This window comes from Cupressus sempervirens, chromosome 1, assembly GCF_028749045.1.
Source record: "Cupressus sempervirens isolate cs-2001-9-10 chromosome 1, ASM2874904v1, whole genome shotgun sequence".
Lineage (NCBI taxonomy): Eukaryota > Viridiplantae > Streptophyta > Pinopsida > Cupressales > Cupressaceae > Cupressus > Cupressus sempervirens.
Window position 1 is genome coordinate 178,713,984 of NC_143118.1, and position 13,784 is coordinate 178,727,767.

At 33.3% G+C, this 13,784-nt stretch overlaps 1 pseudogene; it reads right to left on the reverse strand.

Moving 5' to 3' along the window:
- Positions 1–5,601: 5,601 nt before the first annotated feature.
- LOC149576726 (uncharacterized) lies at positions 5,602–9,119 on the reverse strand (annotated as a pseudogene).
- Between the last annotated feature and the right edge of the window lie 4,665 nt (positions 9,120–13,784).

Below are 13,784 nucleotides of genomic sequence, written 5' to 3' on the forward strand. Positions count from 1 at the left end.
CTACTAAAAGAATCACTCTCTACATTTACTAAGTTATAGAATTTTCTTTGTGTTGACCCAGTAATAGCAACAATTAGTTTTCTCAGTCTAAATTTTATTGTTGACATCTAAAGGATCTGGGGTTTATTCTAGTAGTAACTTATTCACCCCCCCCCCCCCCCCCCCCCCCCTCCCCAACTCTCACTTACTCCTATATTTCCAACAAGTATGTGTATCTTAGTTTCCAACTTTTCTATATAGAATTCAAGCCTCTTCTTATTTTTGAGTCTCAATCTCATCTCTAGTGCAATAGATGCAAATTTTTTTATTAAGTAACAATAGATGAAAAGTTACCAAAAATTATGTTAGGATATCTATGTATTGCAACCCTATATAGGTGTGTGGCTGGTAACCTTAATTATATAGTTTGGTCCTTATGGTACATGGGAAAAAATATCCTCCACTATCCCATGGTCACTATAATAAAATAAATGATTCTTTATCAATATATCTTTTGTTTTTAATTTCCAATCTACATGTATAATTTAATAAACAATGTTGTACTTGGATCCTTCTCCTAGTGCTTTTCATCCCTCTTTTTTGATGAGGGTGGGCCATGGGGTGATAAGTCTATGTAAATTTTTAGAATATATAGTCCACCAATATAAATGAGAGGATGGTGGAGTGGGTGAAAATCAGTTATCCAAATAATATCAAAATTATCAACCTTACCAAATTTTAACTATATGATCAATATAATAAAAAATCACAACAAGATACTCATGCACAATAACACTATATATGTTAACAAGGGAAACCTTGATTACGGGGGAAACCTTAGTGGGTACGGTACATTTTGATATCTATTTGCAAATCATTAGTCTCAATGATAACTTCTATGTTCTCATGGTTAGCTTTTGGATCAACAATAGTTAACAAAGATATCTTTTCTATTACTTCATCTTTTTAAACCAATTCAAGCTCATTATCATAATCATTCAAGAACATTTCCATACTTGCTTTAAATTCTTCATCTTCATTAGAAATAAAACCGTTTCTAGATTTTATTACTCTCTTAGGACATCTAGATGAAAAATGACCAAAATATTTACATGTCCAAAACATTCATGTCTTCTTTAGATCTAGATCTATCTTTACTTGTTCTTTTATTCTTTTGTATGCAACAAAAGGATTCTAATCTAGAAAATCAATTCCTAGTTCTTTACAAATTTGTGATGTCTCACTAGGAAACTCCATATTTTGGGTGTCAAAATTTCCTACATTAGACTTTGGACTATCTTTTCTATATGACTTGTCAATGATTGCCAAATGTTTTAAAGCTCTCTCTTCAAGGACATGAAGCTTCGATACCAATTGTCAGAATATATAGTCCAGAAATATAGCTTGGGGGATGAATCAATTATTCAACTAATATCACAATTGTCATCCTTATTAGACTTTAACCATATGAGCAATATAATCAAAAACCACACAAAGATAATCATGCACAATAACACCAGATATATTAATTAGCGAAACCATTGATTAGAGTGAAAACCATGGTGGGGATTGTACCCCCAAGATGATGTACTAATATAAATATTCCTTTTTAGAGGATGGACCCTATTAAGAGTCTATAACAACATTCAATACATATTAGTCCCTTTTAGGATACTTTGAATCCTAGTTATGAGATTCCAACCCTATTAGAAGTTGTGGAAGAAAGATGGACCCACTATCCAAATAGCTTTAGGGAAAGACCAATGAACCCACTATCCAAATTATCTCTATATTATTCCTTGAAAAATAATATAACTAAAAAGTACTAATACTCCTCTTTTTGTCCTATCAATCAAAATTATGCTACTTCAGATCTTGTAATTTGATTACAAAACTCACATCCAATAATCCCTTGGATCACTTACTTGCATTCATTAAACACTCTTCTCCATTTCACACTTCCTTGATCATTTTTCATACTCAATCATATTCCATACTTTACAAATAAGGAAAACATCTTTCCTTTATAGCTTATATTAAAAATAATTCCTTGATTTAGCCTTGAGACTTTCCCAATTAATTATAATAAGATAATTAATTAATTCTCAATTAAAATAGCACCGTTAGCTCATAGTCTATACAAAAATTCACATGTGATACTAGAGCTTTCTATTCACTAACATAACTATTGGACTATCTTATGTCATGATCTAATAACACATCATCTGATTATACCTCAGTTAGAGGATATAATGCAAACATCATAAACTACTTCCTAAGCACAATGTCTATACATTGCTCTTTGTAAATCCATCAGAACTTCTATACATCTTCAAATTAGATTCTTTAGGTTGCACCTTAACATTAGGACACAACATAAAACATGTCCTTATATATACATCTAGACAATTAAACATTGTTTGTACAACTAAGACCTGTGTCTACTACTCTACCAGTCTTCATAGACTTACTATTATGTTGACATCAATGACAAACATAGTCACGAATGCAACATGTTAATAATATATAATTCTTAAGATACTCTACCAATGTAGTATCATCAAAATTAATGCTAAAAATCTATTCCTTTGGCATTGATGAAAACATAGATGAGAAACATCTAAGTTCCAAGAATACCAAATAGTACTTTGTTGCTACTACTATACACATCTTTTCAAATCCTCTAATCAAATCTGAAATTTTTGGAACATTGTTTTGTTCTTGTTCTTCTTTTTTATATCTGCTCCATATAAATATTTATCTATCTCTTAAATGAATCTTTCTAAATCTCCCTAATAAAGTATAGATTTACATGTACTTTTCTCACCCAAACACACTTAGGAGATGTTTTTCATGCATATCCTCCCCCATTGACATCAATGTCAAAGGTATCAATATGTCAACTTTTCTTCTCCAACTCTTCATCTAGGAAAAGTGTCCAAAGAAACTATTTAGGACAAAATATCAAGAGTCCTCAATGATTTAGCTCATCATAGCTACTACCCCATCTAGGAAGCATTAGCATTCATTTTAGTCTAACAATAGTGCTTTGAAACACTGGGTTAATCCACTTACAAAATTATCTACGCTAAATCATGTAGGGGCATAACCCCAAGCATACCTCTCAAATACTTAAATGTATATTTAGGTGAAGGCTTCATAAAAATATTTGTGATGTGATCCGTAGAACTCACATGCTCCAATCTAATCTATTTTTTTGTTGCCTAATCTCTCAAGACATGATACTTATGTTGGTAAATAGATTTTTCCTTCTTGTTCCTTGTGACAATATGACTCTTAATGCTTGAATGTTGAGCAACATCTCTTTACAACAGTTGAAAACCCATCTTCTAATCACTAGGTTTTCTCTGAATTTATAGGTACAACTCCCTATGTGGATGATTTTCAAAGAATTTTGTTTTGATTATAAACTAACATGGGATATGCTCTTAACTCAAGATTAGAAGAGGCAAACAAAATTAAGCCTAAACAAGACTTAATACAGGCAAGGTGAGTTATCTAATCTAAAACCAAGCAATAAGACTCACAAATCCTATGAATTCTTATGCTCAACAACTACCTACAAGAATGTAAATGAAATATAAATAATTTCTAATGAGTCCTTCCCTGAATCTCCCAAAGTGCATCCTACTCTACTTAATTCATATCTTCAAAACAAAAAATAAAGAAACATCCTTCCTTACTTCCTGAAATTCAGACTTTAAAGAAAGAAACATAGAAGCAGCAACTAATTAGTTCCTCTCTAAACATCCCATAGCACATCCTACTAAGGTTTATTCACATCCTTGAAAAAAAATAGTGAAACATCCTTTCCTTCTTATTGTAACTCAGATTAAGAGAAGGAATCATCTAATTAACTCCCTGGAACCAAAATTATTGACATAAAACACCCTTTATTGACTCTGCAATAGCAAGTCTTGTTACATCAACCATTTTTCCCCCCTTTTACATCTTTTACAATATCTTATATAGAAAACATAGCCTACACCCCTTAGGGGAATGTGAATTGATTCAAATTTAGAATTTGAAAATTTTTTAGAAGACTACTTTTGAAAATACAAATAAGAGAAGCTCAAGAGACTTCTATCTCTTTCTTTGATCTGCCTTTAAGAATACTAAAAGAAAAGACTCCATCCTTATCAAGTCTAAGAGAAGGTTCATCTAAAAGCTAGATTGGACAAGGGATTGCAAGTAGTTAGGCCAACTGCACCTTTTTACGTTGGCCCACAGATAACATCTAAGCCAGTTCATCCATGACATGTCCCAGGCCCATGAATTCTAATGCCTTACGTGACTTCAAACTTTTTCTAGAATTCAACATTATCTACAACACTTAATTTATTCTTGATCGCATCCTTAATACCCACCCAATGCAGTTCTACTTTATATAACTCATAGATACTAGAGTTTGTCACATCATGTCCATTCTAGAATAGATGCCCAACACTAGGCTTTAGAAATCCTATTAAAACATGCAAAAATGTAGTTTTCCTGAAGCCATTTGGCCTTGTTAATATCATTCCACCTCTAAATGAAATGCAAGATCTCTTCATCAAAGAGCACACAGAAACTTTCATACATTTTATACACCTTGTACCCAATGTTGGATAAACAATTTGAATTTCTGAAAGTTTGCTTATAAGCTTGCCATTCCAACATTATATTGGCCATGAATTGGCTTTCTTACACCATCTCTAGCTTTGGCAAGTTTTATGTAATACATCAAATTTAGAACTAAGGTAATAAATATGAAAGCTGTCCTAGTTGCAAATACACCTTTTCTCAATGTTTCACAAGATAGTTTGTCAGCATATATCACATTCTTTTATTTTGTATGGTAGGTATTTCTCATTGCACCAGCTACAAGACATGCTTTATAAATGAGGAGTGTTAACCTTTATATGATAAAAAATTTAAAAAGACTTTCAAACCATAAAGGTAAAAGTTGGTAGGTTTATGCAAATCAAGTGCACAAATGATCCCAATGCACTCAAAACTCAAATTTCCACCTCACCCCTTTGTAGACATTTTTAGGGCATATAGTCTGAAGGTAAAATCTTCATTGAAGCATTTCAAAATGACCTAGATTGTTGGATTTTGAAAAGAATTTGAAATCACAGAGATAAAGGTCAGTAGGTCTTAGCATTTTAGGTGCAAAAATGCCCATGGCGCACTTAGATTTCAACTTTATCCTTTTATTAATATGCATGAAATAAACTTTTGAAAGTTATGATCAATCCCATTCTACACTAAAATTGAGAGCAAACATATGCTAAAGATGGGAACCTTCTCCGTAAATGGAAAAATATGAATTGATCATCAAATAAGCTTTCTTAAAGATAAAGTTGCACAGTACTATTTAAGCCATACAAAAGCAGATTGCAAGACATGCAATTCTCCACCTAGCAAGGATTGTGTAATCTCATTGTTTTGGATAAAAAATGGTTAAGATATTCAAAAGTAGGGATTGTTAGCTTTAATGTTCTGAAGAAAAAATCATAAAGCACTTCATTGTCCAGCACCATGCATTCGATAACCTGCTATTATTGTTGTCCAAAAAGAAACATTTCTCTAGTGCATTTTATCAAAAACATCATGTGCCTAAACAACTCTTTCCATGACTATTTTTATAGTGTTAGCTATTTGACTTGTGGAAGGATCCATCATTTTTGGAAGTGAAATATTCTTCAAATGTAGAATTCCAGCTGATAGAGGAGCAGCAAAATCTGTTTGCATTGCATTAGTGGAAGAAGAGCTTGGTTCAATGTTCTGCTCATCTAACTTTATGAATTCCTCAATAGTCATGGTTCTCCTTTGGTTAAAAGTCCTCTGATCATCAAGAAAAAGATGCATATTTGTGTTCCTTATATTGCCAAGAACTTCTCTTGATTTATGATCAATAATCCGAACTACACTAATTCGATATTTCCACAAGTAGTCAATGGAATCAATTACATGGGAGTTTCCATATAAGTTGACAATTTGTTTTAGAAGTTTTCTCCTTATGGAATCAACCCAAATTCAAATAGTTCTTTTTGTGTTATCATGTCAAACCACTCCAATCCACTACATTGAAGAAGGATTTGCACTACTGCATCCTGAGTGATGAAACCTTTAACATGCATATCAAGTGGTTCAACCACACAAATTTCCTTTAGCCTATGCTTTGATAAAATTAATAGGACATGTGATAAAGAACCATCCAGGTGAAAAGGAAGAAAAGGTCCCCATCTAAATGATCTTTCAATTTCTCCAACTTTTACAAGCCTGACTTTAGGAATGTGTTTCATCATGGAAAAGAAATCATCCTCCTCAATTTCTTCTAAATAATGCGTTGAATTAATTTGTTATGTCCTATCTGATGTTCTAATGTTGAGATTTGATTGTTCACTACTCATTGCCAATCTTCTGATTTTTATTTCAGATTCTGCTAGTTCAAACTAAGAGCCTAGAGAACCATGCTAGCAAACTCAAACAACCCAATGAACTTTGCTAATTCACATTGTATTAACAATTCTTCAAAAGATTAGCTTTTAATGCATCTTTTAATTAAAACTTCCCTTCCAAAACTAGTTATCATTTGAGATGAGGACTTCAATATCACAAGCTCTACTTTTATAACCAATGTACACATTAAGATAAAAGAAGCCTTATCAACTAAATTGTACACACTACCCCACAGAGTGAAACTCAAAAGTTTCAAATGCCAAACCTATAATTACATCAATCATGTGAGAAAAACTTTCATTAGGTCCCTTGTATATGCCTCAAGATCACAGCTTCACATTCATTCTTCATCGGAGAATATCATCAATGAAAGCATGATATCCTTGCCAAGTTGGGATCTATCACCTACCCATCATGACAAGACTTTGAACCAACGTACCTAGCTTATAAATGAGGGCAAGAGAAAGGGAAACCCAACAAGGATAGCCTACCTATGAAGGACACAAATCAAACTAGAAAAACTATGGCTTCAAAATCTTTCACTTTAACAACATAGGTATAGGGTGAAAAGTGGGGCAATAGCTGGCTCTGACTGGGGACTTAAACATTCCCATGCTTGAGTGAGGAATCTTGAATCTCTGGTTTTGTAAACTAGTAAACAAAAAAACTTAACAAAAGAAACATCAAAATAGGAAAGAAAACAAAACAAACAAAACGCAACAAAAAGACATCATATAAGATGGGAAAACTAGACAAACCTTATATGAGAAGAATCCTATATTGATCAAGCAAAGCCATTTACAAGCCAAGAGAAATATGACCCTTTCAGATTTAGAGGTTTTCTTATGTATGAATTCTTTAAGTTCATCAGCAACCCCTTACTTTTATGAGAACAGGACCAATTCAGCAACCTTTCAAGCAATGGTAATTTTCCAAATAACCATTTTTCAGCATAAACTTCCTCATGAAATTTTTCTATACTTTCATGCTTTGGCTGCAATAGAGACCAATTGAATGTTGGATTATCTTCATAACACATACCCTATTTTGGACTGAGACCTTCCTGAGAATTTTGAACTTTATTGTCCCACAACATCAGACCATCCATCAAAATGTCATCATCATTATGCTCACTAATTCTATCCTCATTAGCTTTGATTAATTTATCAATAGTTATGAAAAAAAAATTGGCCTATATTTTCAGTATCATGGATGCTATCACTAGTATGTATGTCCGCTATTTGTTTAATGTTCTCTTGATACATATCATTTTCTGAGATAACTTGACTAATGATATCAACATCACATACCTTAGGGAAACTTTCTATAGCCTCAAGTGATTCAACTAAAAGAAGTGATTGCTCATCTTGTCCATGAGCAGCATTGTCCTCTACTTCAGTCATCATCTCCTTACTCTCTGCAGCAGTTAAAGCAATTTCTTTAGCTTCAATAATTTTAGTATGATGATATAGAACTAATTTTTCTATTTGCAATACTGATGATGGTTCTAGATTCACACTCATAAGTTCTTGGGAAGCATCCAGATTACAATCTACTATAGGAACTACCTCCTCCTAATTGACTTTGTAATTTTTATCAAAAAAAGATAATCCTTGAACATCTTCTTTAATAACTTCTGAACTATTTGTAGTGTGCTCTTGACATTTAATTTTAGATATACGTAGAGCATTTTCCAAAATCTTCTCATTATGTTCATCATTAGGAAAGAAAGTCTTATTTTCAACCTCAAATGAAGAATCTAAAGGTGCAATTAATGATTCCAAAGGAAATGCTGTTGAGTAACAAGGAATAAAAACAACCTTTTCCTCTTCTTGTGGTGGTTCAGGCTAGAAATTCTTTTCATGCCAATTGCTTTCTTCATGTTGATGGCTCATCTATTGTAATACTAAGGATAAAGAGAATTTAGGTTCTCTCAAAGCAGGGAAGATGGGAGAAAACGAAACATCCTTTTTAGAACTTACATCAATGCTATGCATTTTAGATATTGGTTGTGTTTGTCTTGCTGGAGGAACTTTTGAATTAATAGCTACCTTTGCATCTTGTTTTTTCCAGTCTGATTCATATTCTTAGAATAAATTTCCAACGTTTCCATTGGAATATGATGTAGTCTTGCTACCATTCACCCTCTCATGTGGAGCCTCAATTGCTAATGTTTGGTGTGGTCTAAGCAACTGCAAAGGTTTATTACTACATTCACCAACCTGCTCTGAAAAACCTCTTTGATATGGATTGTTGAATTTTGGGAGATGTCTTTTCAAAGAAATCAACTCATTGGACAACTTTTGAATCATCTCTTCCTCAAAAGTAAGCTCACTAATGCTAGCTCTATTATGAATTTCATGATTCCACCTTCCTACAACAATCATATCATCCTCTAATTCTATAGCAATTCTTTGAGCTACCTCCAAATCTACAGGTTTAGATCTTCTCAATTCAAAGCCTATGTCAGGAGGCATAACACTTATGAAAAATGTTTTCAAGTTACCTGTTGTAGGTCTACTTGCTGTTGGAATCTTATGAATGATCTTATTGAGACTAGCAACAAAATCTCTCATACCTGTAGAAGGTAACTTCTTCACTAATGTCAGTTGAACCAACAAGGCATATTCATTTTCAACGCTTTTAAAATGATCTTCAAAAGCTACTCTCATGGTATTCCAATTCATAATAGATCCATCAGCCAAGTAATAGAACCAATTTGTAGCTATTTGAATGAGAGTTTCAACAAATAAATAGACTACAACATCTCCATGATTAACTCCCAAGATGTTTATAGCTATGGAAAATGCTCTTATGTGTTAATCTGTAGTAACCTTCCCATCTCTCATGAATTTATGTATGTTCCTTTTAGAATTGGAAGGAAGAGGATGGTAGGTTGCAAAGTTAAGTGGCCCAGTAGAAATTGCCCAAGGTGCAACCATATTCTAATTCCTCTCTCAGAAAACTCTAACCTCAACACATTCTTTGAAACTATTTGTAAAATAGAGTGACAGAAATCTACATAAAATTTCATCAAATTAATGAGAAAGAGGATGATGTTACCTCAACCTTGTGGGTCACTGAATGTTCGAATTGGTGCTTGGGTTAGCCTCTGATTTCTACATTTTCCTTTATACCACAAGGGCCAACTTTCCAGCTAGTTCTCCTTCTTGCAAAACTTCACTAGCTCTTTGTAATTAGAATTATATCCTCATGAGGTTGCACCATTTTCCTCATGATAGGTAAAGTGACTAATTGTGAGCATTAGTATTCTGAAATTTCAATTATCACGAAGACTCTCTAATTAGAAAACATGGTAACGCAATTTTTTTTACTTGTTAATGGGGTTCTTTGAGAACGGAGTCGCCAATTGCTCAAGAAGCAATGAAAATAAATAATGAAGCTTGAAAAATCAATGAGTTCTTCCTCTTAGTTGCCAAAGTCTACTCTGTAAACACAAGCTAGGTAACTGAATGATACGAACTTTTTAAATTCTTCAAACTTTGATATGCAATATAATTCTTTAAAACACAGAGTCATCAATATCTAGTAGAGACAATAATAATAAGAATAAGAAAACAATCTCTAGCATTGATCTTCTTTCCTATCTCCCAGTGGAGTCACCAAAAATATGTTGGTAAATAGATTTGTCCTTCTTGTTCCTTGTGAATCATCTCTTCCTATGAAGTAACCTCACTAATACTAGCTCTATTATGAATTTCATGATTCCACCTTCCTCGAGCAATCATATCATCCTCTAATTCTATAGCAGTTCTTTGAGCTACCTCTAAATTTACAGGTTTAGATCTTCTCAATTCAAAGGCTATGTTAAGAGGCATAGCATTGATGAAAAATGTTTTCAGGTTACCTACTATAGGTCTATTTGCTGCTAGAATATTATGAATGATCTTATTGAAAATAGCAACAAAATCTCTCATACCTATAGAAGGTAACTTCTTCACTAATGTTAGTTGAACCAACAAGGCATATTCATTTTCAACACTTTTAAAATGATCTTCAAAAGCTGCTCTCATGGTATTCAAATTAATAATAGATCCATTAGCTAAGTAACAAAACTAGCTTGGAGTTGTTTCAATGAGAGTTTCAACAAATAACCAGACTAGAACATCTTCATGATTAACTCCCAAGATGTTTATTGCTATGGAAAATTCTCTTATGTGTTCATCTATAGTAACCTTCCCATCTCCCGTGAATTTAGGTATGTTCTTTCTAGAATTGGAAGGAAGAGGGTGGTAGGTTGCAAAGTTAAGTGGCCCAGTAGCAATTGCCCAAGGTGCAGCCATATTCTAATTCATCTCTCAGAAAATTCTAACCTCAACACATTCTCTGAAACTATTTGTACAATAAAGTGACAGAAATCAGCATAAAATTTCATCAAATTAATGAGAAAGAGGATGATGCTACCTTAATCTGGTAGGTCACTGAATGTTTGAATTGCTGCTTGGGTTAGCCTCTGATTTCTAGATTTTCCTATATACCATAGGGGCCAACTTTCCAGCTAGTTCTCCTTCTTTCAAAACTTCACTAGTTCTTTTGTAATTATAATTATATCCTCATGAGGTTGCACCATTTTCCTCATGACAGGTAAAGTGACTAATTGTGAGCATTAGTATTCTGGAATTTCAATTATTACCAAGACTTTGCAATTAGAAAACTTGGTAACGCAATTTTTTTTACTTGTTAATGGGGTTCTTTGAGAACGAAGTCGCCAATTACTCAGGAAGCAATGAAATTAAATAATGAAGCTTGAAAAATCAAAGAGTTCTTCCTCTTAGTTGCCAAAGTCTGTTGTGTAAACACAAGCTGGGTAACTAAATGATAAGAACTTCTCAAATTCTTCAAACTCTGATATGCAATAGAATTCTTTAAAACACAAAGTCACCAATCTATAGTAGAGACAATAATAATAAGGCTAAGAAAACAATCTCTAGCACTGATCTTCTTTTCTTTCTCCCCACTGGAGTCACCAAAAATCTATTGGTAAACAGATTTTTCCTTCTTGTTCCTACAGAAAATATGACTCTCAATGCCCAAATGTTGAAAAACATTTTCTTACAACAGTTGAAAAGCCATCTTCTAATTGTCGACTTCTCTCTGAATTTATAGGAACACCTCCCTAAGTGGATGATTTTCAAATAATTATGTTTTGATTCTAATAAACATGGGGTATGCTCTTAACCTAAGAGCAGAAGAGGAAAACCAAATTAAGCCTAAATAGGACTTAATCCAGGCAAGGTGAGTTATCTAATCTAAAACTAAGCAATAAGACTCACAAATCCTGTGAATTCTTATCCTCAAAAACTATATACAAGAATGTAAATGAAATATAAAGAGCTTCTAATGAGTCCTTCCCTAAATCTCCCAAAGTGCATCCTACTCTCATTAATTCATATCTTCATAAATAAATAAATAAAAACATCCTTCCTTACTTCTTGAAATTCAGACTTTAAACAAAGAAAAATAGAAGCAGCAACTAATTAGTTCCTCTCTGAACATCCCACAGCACATCCTACTAAGGTTTATTCACATCCTTGCAACAAAAGAGTGAAACATCCTTTCCTTCTTATTGTAACTCAGTTTAAGAGAAAGAACCATCTAATTAACTCCTTGGAACCAAAATTATTGGCATAAAACACCCTTTATTGACTCTGCAATATCAAGTCTCATTACATCAACCATTTCTCCCCCCTTTTACATCTTTTACAATAGCTTATATAGAAAACATAGCCTACGCCCCTTAGGGGAATGTGAATTGATTCAAATTTAGAATTTGAAAAGCTTTTAGAAGACTACTTTTGAAAATACAAATAAGAGAAGCTCAAGAGACTTCTATCTCTTTCTTTGATCTGCCTTCAAGAATTCTTAAAGAAAAGACTCCATCCTTATCAAGTCCAATAGAAAGTTCATCTAAAAGCTAGATTGGATGAGGGATTGCAAGTAGTCAGGTCAATTGCACCTTTTTATTTTGGCCCACAGATAACATCTGAGCTAGTTCATCCATGACATGTCCCAGGCCCATCAATTCCAATGCCTTACGTGACTTCCAACATTTTCTAGAATTCAACATTATCTAAAACACTCAATTTATTCTTGATCACATCCTTAATACCAACCCAATGCAGTTCTACTTTATATAACTCATAGATACTAGAGTTTGTCACATCATGACCATTCTAGAACAGATGCCCAGCAATATGCTTTAGAAATTCTATTAAAACATGCAAAAATGTAGTTTTTCCAAAGCCATTTAGCCTTGTTAATATCATTCCATATCTAAGTGAAATGCAAGATCTCTTCATCAAAGAGCACACCGCAACTTTCATACATTTTATACCCCTTGTACCCAACATTGGATAAACAATTTGAATATTTGAAAGTTTGCTTATAAACTTGCCATTCCAACATTAGATTGGCCATGAATTGGCTTGCATACACAATCTCTATCTTTGATAAGTTTTATGTAATACATCAAATTTAGAGCCAAGGTAATAAATATGAAAGCCGCCCCAGCTGCAAATACACCTTTTCTCAATGTTTCACAAGATAGTTTGTCAGCATATATCACATTCCTGTATTTTGTATGCTAGGCATTTCTCACTGCACCAGCTACAAGACATGCTTTGGCAATGAGGAACGTTAACCTTTATATGATAAAAATTTAAAAAGAATTTGAAAGCACAAAGATAAAAGCTGGCTGGTTTTTGCAAATCAGGTGCGCAAATGATCCTAGCGCACTCAAAACTCAAATTTTTGCCTTGCCCCTTTGCAAAATTTTTTAGGGCTTATAGTCTGAAGGTAAAAACTTCATTGAAGCATTTTGAAATGACCTAGGTGGTTGGATTTTGAAAAGAATTTGAAATCATAGAGATAAAGGCTGGCAGGTTTTAGCATTTTAGGTGCGAAAATGACCATGGCGCACTTAGATTTCAAATTTCCACTTTCATTAATATGCATGAAATAAACTTTCGAAAGTTATGATCAATCCCAGTCTACTCTAAAATTGTGAGCACACATATGCTAAAGATGGGAACCTTCTCCGTAAATGGAAAAATATGAATTGATCATCAAATCTACTTTATTAAAGATAAAGTTGCGCAGTACTATTTAAGCCATACAAAAGCAAATTGCAAGACAGCCATTTCTCCACCTAGCAGTGATTGTGCAAGCTTATTGCTGCAGATATCAAATGGTTAAGATCTTCAAAAGTAGGGGTTGTTATCTTTAATGTTTTGAAGCAAATATCATAAAGCACTTCATTGTCCAGCACCATGCATTCGATAACCTGCTATCATTGTTGTCCAAAAAGAAACATTTCT